At 46.7% G+C, this 5,576-nt stretch overlaps 1 pseudogene; it reads left to right on the top strand.

The window, feature by feature from the left end:
* The first annotated feature begins 968 nt into the window (after positions 1–968).
* Positions 969–3,499, top strand: LOC102985063 (E3 ubiquitin-protein ligase RNF220-like; annotated as a pseudogene).
* The last annotated feature ends 2,077 nt before the right edge of the window (positions 3,500–5,576 follow it).

The raw sequence follows: 5,576 nt of genomic DNA on the forward strand, positions 1-5,576 counted from the left end.
GGCATAGACTTTCAAAGACTTGAATTCATCATATAGTTACATTATTATCTTGGAACTTTGAAGATGAAAGCCATTCTTTCTCTGGCTCCTCTGAGCCACACATGTCCTAAACTAGGAGGTAAATGAAGAATCAAGCAGTTCAAGCTTCCATGGGGCTTACAGGCAATGGTGTGGAAGTTTCTGGAGTAGGGAGAGAAAGCTCATGTGTTCCTGAGTCACTCCAAAAAAAGTATTAAAAAACTGAAAGCTGCATGTTAGAGTAATAGAAAAGGGAACATGTGGGGAGAGAAAATAGATGTGGATAAATAGATGGGTATAAGAAGAAGAAATAAAGATTAGAGAATTGAATTCAGTTCAGTTTCTAATTCACTAGTTTTTTTCTTCCCCTCAGCATTTAGAAAGTCAATTGTATTTCCAGTTTAAAATTGCCTTACAGTTTTAAAAAACTGCCTTACAGTCTAAAAATTGCTGGTAAATGTTTTAGGCATTGTTGGAATTCAAAGCCTTCTGGAAAATATGTGGATCACATATTCCAAATTTGACTATATAATGTACTAACATATCCAGCAGGTCAGAGAATCTCAAAACCTTTCCTTAAACTGGTCCTAGTTAAGGACTTAACAAATTGCTCAGGGAGATTCCTCTCTAACTCTGATGGATTAAAAAAAAAATTGAATGTTCTCCCCTCCTTCAGAAACATTAAGGGCATTGGTTCCCTTCCCTTCTGGTCCCAAGATGCTGCTAAGGGCAACCCCTTGAATCCAGCTGAGATAGGCTGGGACCTGGGATTCTCTACCAGAGTGCTTGCGCCAAGATAAAGGTCTTCAGTAACAAAATACAAAGAAACTATGAATGACTAAAAATAACTACACGCATGTGCGGTTGGGGTAATTATGAATAGGATACAAAAAGGCCACAAACCAACTGCCATTTCTGAGGTGCCAGGAGCAAAAGCAGGGTACTGTGGCATGATTCCTGCACACGGCACCACCACAGAGGTGAGCAGACCACCTAAGGTAGGCCTCCTGTGGACCTACGGACCTGCCCCTTCTATTACCCCATTTAAGGACCCACAGAGTTTCTCTCAGGGAACAGTAAGGACACCTGTTTCTTGTTTTTGCTCTTTGGAGATACAGAAGTAGCCTCAATAAAGCCTTATGTGAAATTCTCATCTGGCTTCTTATCAGTTTCCACTGATTAAAGGATCCAAGGGCCCTTGTCAGTAACACAGACTCATGGTGTTCTTTGGTTTTTATTTAGGTCTTTACATCTTTAAAAACACTTGGGGTTGCTTATAATAAAACACAGGCAGAATAAGACTGAAGATGATGGGACCTCCCTGGTGACACAGTGGTTGGGAATCTGCCTGCCAATGCAGTGGACATGGGTTCGAGCCGTGTGCTCTTTGGAGATACAGAAGTAGCCTCAATAAAGCCTTATGTGAAATTCTCATCTGGCCTCTTATCAGTTTCCACTGATTAAAGGATCCAAGGGCCCTTGTCGGTAACACAGACTCATGGTGTTCTTTGGTTTTTATTTAGGTCTTTACATCTTTAAAAACACTTGGGGTTGCTTATAATAAAACACAGGCAGAATAAGACTGAAGATGATGGGACCTCCCTGGTGACACAGTGGTTGGGAATCTGCCTGCCAATGCAGCGGACATGGGTTCGAGCCCTGGTCTGGGAGGATCCCACATGCAGCGGAGCAACTAAGCCTGTGCGCCACAACTACTGAGCCTGCACTGTAGACCACGTGCACCACAACTACTGAAGCCTGCGCACCTAGAGCCCGTGCTCCGCAACAAGAGAAGCCACTGCAATGAGAGGCCCATGCACCACAACGAATAGTAGCCCCCTCTCGCTGCAACTAGAGAAAGTCCGCATGCAGCAACGAAGATCCAACACAGCCAAAAATAAATAAATAAATAAATTTATTAAAAAACAAAAAGATCAAAGATGATTAAAATAGGACCAAGGGCAGCTACAAGCAAACAAGGGAATACCAAGGAGCTATAGAAATCCTCACCAGAAATTTGCTCTGAGTTTCTGACAGAGAAAGGTATGTATCCTTCATTATTATTAGAAGGAAATACACCAGTTTATTTGAAAGATTCAACCCTTTGCTTCACCCTAAGTTTTGAAATGAATTTCATTATTCAGTAACATGGGTTTATTTATCAAGACCGACCTCTGTGGCTCTGGATGTTATAGGCAATAGAGAAACAGAGAGTGCATTTCCTGTCCTCCAGGTGTTCATGGTGTAGGGAGGAAACAGGTATCTAGATAAACTACTAATATGGGTTAAGATCCCTAATGGAACCATATACAAGATGCTATAGAGGAGTCATCATGACTGCCGCCACTGCCAGGCAGCCAGGGGGAATCCACCCGCATCCCCGGCGACAGGGTCCCGCTAGAGAAGCCCCCTGGCGGCTGTGCTGAGTGTCTGAACCAATGACGGAGCAGGGCAGGGGGCCGGCAGGAAGGAGGAAGTAGGCCTTCCCGCAGACCCTACTGAATGCTCCGATTGGGAAAATGAAACGGAGGAAGCAAGACGAAGGGCAGAGGCTCCTGCATGGCTGCAAATGATGCCCTGGATCGACTGATACCCTGGACATGGAGCATGAGAACAGCACCACCCTGGGGCGTGAGTGGAGCCTGCGGAGGCAGAGGCGGGCCACCACTCTCCTGGGAGATGGTTTTCCAGGCTCTGGCTTCCTCACGTACCGCAGCCAAGAGAATCGGGACAGGGATGCTGACTTGGATGTGGATGTGGATGACATTCTGGAGCTCGGGGAAGCCACGGTACACGGAGGCTGACGCCATCCCCTGCATAGGCGAGGAGCCAGGTGAAGCTGAGGAGAGAGGCACACTCCTCCGGGGCACAGTCCTAAACAGCCCTCCCAGAACATACACCATGCCCGAGTTTCTCTAAACAGGCGAGGAACGAGATGCCTTCTACCAGCAACGGTGAGAGCGGCACGCAGGAGGCCGTGCAGAAAACCGGCAAGGAATAGCGACCAAAGATGTAGCTGTGACCATGTCTGAGGCCCTGCCGGGTCAGGGAGCTTGGACGGCGGCTATCCCCTGGGGATCATTACAAGTGCCTCGTCGGCATGGACGCGTACTCGATGCCCCTGAAGACCATCCAGGGTTAGCATGTGCGCTGTGAGGGGTGCTGACTGTAGACCCTGGTTGCCGAGAATCTCCACCCAGAGACCCACGGAGAATCCACTCGTGAGCCAGCCACCCCAGGCAGGCCTTGCCTCCAGCAGCCCCCCTCTCCCCCCCCTGCCCCCCGTGACGTGACCTCCCCCTTGAACACACTTCCACACAGGTTCTCCACGTACATACACGCACACACACAGGACTCTGGAGCCAGAGTGGAGGCAGAGGCTCAGGCCCTGCCTGCTGGATCCCACCAAGATGGGGGATCATACCTGTTCCAGGTTCCATTCCCGGGGTGGGAAGGTGGGGGCAGTAGGAAGGGGAGGTAGTCCAGCAAGGCTCCTGATATCCAGCCCCCAGCCTGACAGATGGACAGACAGACATGCAAACACCAAACTGAAGCACATGTAATAACAGGACCATATATGTTTACAATGTTGTGTATAAACGGGACAACTCCTCACCTTAGGTTGTAGGAGTTTCTTCTTTTGTTAAGAACACCTGGAAGCAACGCCGTCTTCAGGTCTGGCTGGGGGCCAGGCCCTTCCACCTCTTGGGGTGCCTGCCTCTCCCCCTCCCTGCACCATGGTGTCACTTCCATCTCCCATGTGCTCCATGTTCAGTGGTGTATATTTCTTCTCCCAAACATGGGATGCATGCCCTAAGGACATGATCCTGGGGCTCTTCGTCAGGGGTTAAGGGAGTGGGGAGGCACGGGAAATGAGAACCCAGCTGAAGCAAGGGCTGAGATTGGGGCTGGAGGAGGGTGCTTCTGGCTGCACAGACTTCAGCTGAGAACGTTTCCTGGGATTAGAGCTGCTGTTCCCAGGGAAAAGTGTTGTCTGCCCTGCCCCTCTTATGGACCCCATGGACTGATGCTTTGTCTGTATATTCTATACAAAGGTATTTGTCCTTTCCTTTTATAAACTACATTCAACATGGATTAAAACAATATAGACAGATTTTAAAGCTGCTATACTGTACAGAGATAAAGGAAAATAACTTTGCCTATGGTTGGCTAGCTAAACTTCCTGTAGAAAGGAAAATTTGAAAGATGAGCAGAGGAGAGGCAGCTGCCTGGGCAAGGAAATGGTCAGCCAAGCTCTGCACTGAGGAATGGAGGAATGCCCAGGAGCCTCCCCTGTTACTGCTCGGCTGTGTGGCCAAAAATAAAATCTGCCATTTTTTTTAATACTATTCTAAAAATATGGTGTTTGCTTAAATCCGCCAGTTGGTGTTTTGATTTTTAAATTATGTGCAGAGGATCATGCTTAAATTCTAGTGAGTATCGGAGCAGGGAGGGCCTATAATTCACTCAAAATAAATGGAAGAAAAACTGGCATCAGGGCTGTGTCTCTGAGGTGGGAGAGACAAGTTCAGGACATTGGTCCATCAGAGACCTCCCAGCTCCATGAAATATCAAATGGGGAAAATCTCCCAAAGATCTCCATCTCAACACCAAGACCCAACTCCACTCAACGACCAGCAAGGTACAGTGCTGGACACCCTATGCCAAACAACTAGCAAGACAGGAGCACAATCCCACCCATTAGCAGAGAGGCTGCCTAAAATCATAATAAGGTCAGAGACACCCCAAAACACACCACCAGACGTGGACCTGCCAACCAGAAAGACAAGATCCACCCTCATCCACCAGAACACAGGCACTAGTCCCCTCCACCAGGAAGCCTACACAACCCACTGAACCAACCTTAGCCACTGAGGGAAGACACCAAAAACAACAAGAACTACGAACCTGCAGCCTGAGAAAAGGAGACCCCAGACACAGTAAGATAAGCAAAATGAGAAGACAGAGAAACACACAGCAGATGAAGAAACAAGGTAAAAACCCACCAGACCTAACAAATGAAGAGGAAATAGGCAGTCTGCCTAAAAAAGAATTCAGAATAATGATAGTAGAGATGATCCATAATCTTGGAAATAGAATGGAGAAAATACAAGAAACGTTTAACAAGGACCCAGAAGAACTAAAGAGCAAATAAACAATGATGAACACCACAATAAATGAAATTTAAAATTCTCTAGAAGGCATCAATAGCAGAATAATTGAGGCAGAAGAAGGGATAAGTGACCTGGAAGATAAAATAGTGGAAATGACTATTGCAGAGCAGAATAAAGAAACAAGAATGAAAAGAATTGAGGACAGTCTCAGAGACGTCAGGGACAACATTAAAGGCACCAACATTCGAATTATAGGGGTCCCAGAAGAAGAAGAGAAAAAGAAAGGGACTGAGAAAATATTTGAAGAGATGAGAGTTGAAAACTTCCCTAATATGGGAAATGAAATAGTCAATCAAGTCCAGGAAGCACAGAGAGTCCCATAAGGGATAAATCCAAGCAGAAACACAGCAAGACACATATTAATCAAACTATCAAAAATTAAAT

Source organism: Physeter macrocephalus, chromosome 1 (assembly GCF_002837175.3).
Source record: "Physeter macrocephalus isolate SW-GA chromosome 1, ASM283717v5, whole genome shotgun sequence".
In the NCBI taxonomy this organism is placed as follows: domain Eukaryota; kingdom Metazoa; phylum Chordata; class Mammalia; order Artiodactyla; family Physeteridae; genus Physeter; species Physeter macrocephalus.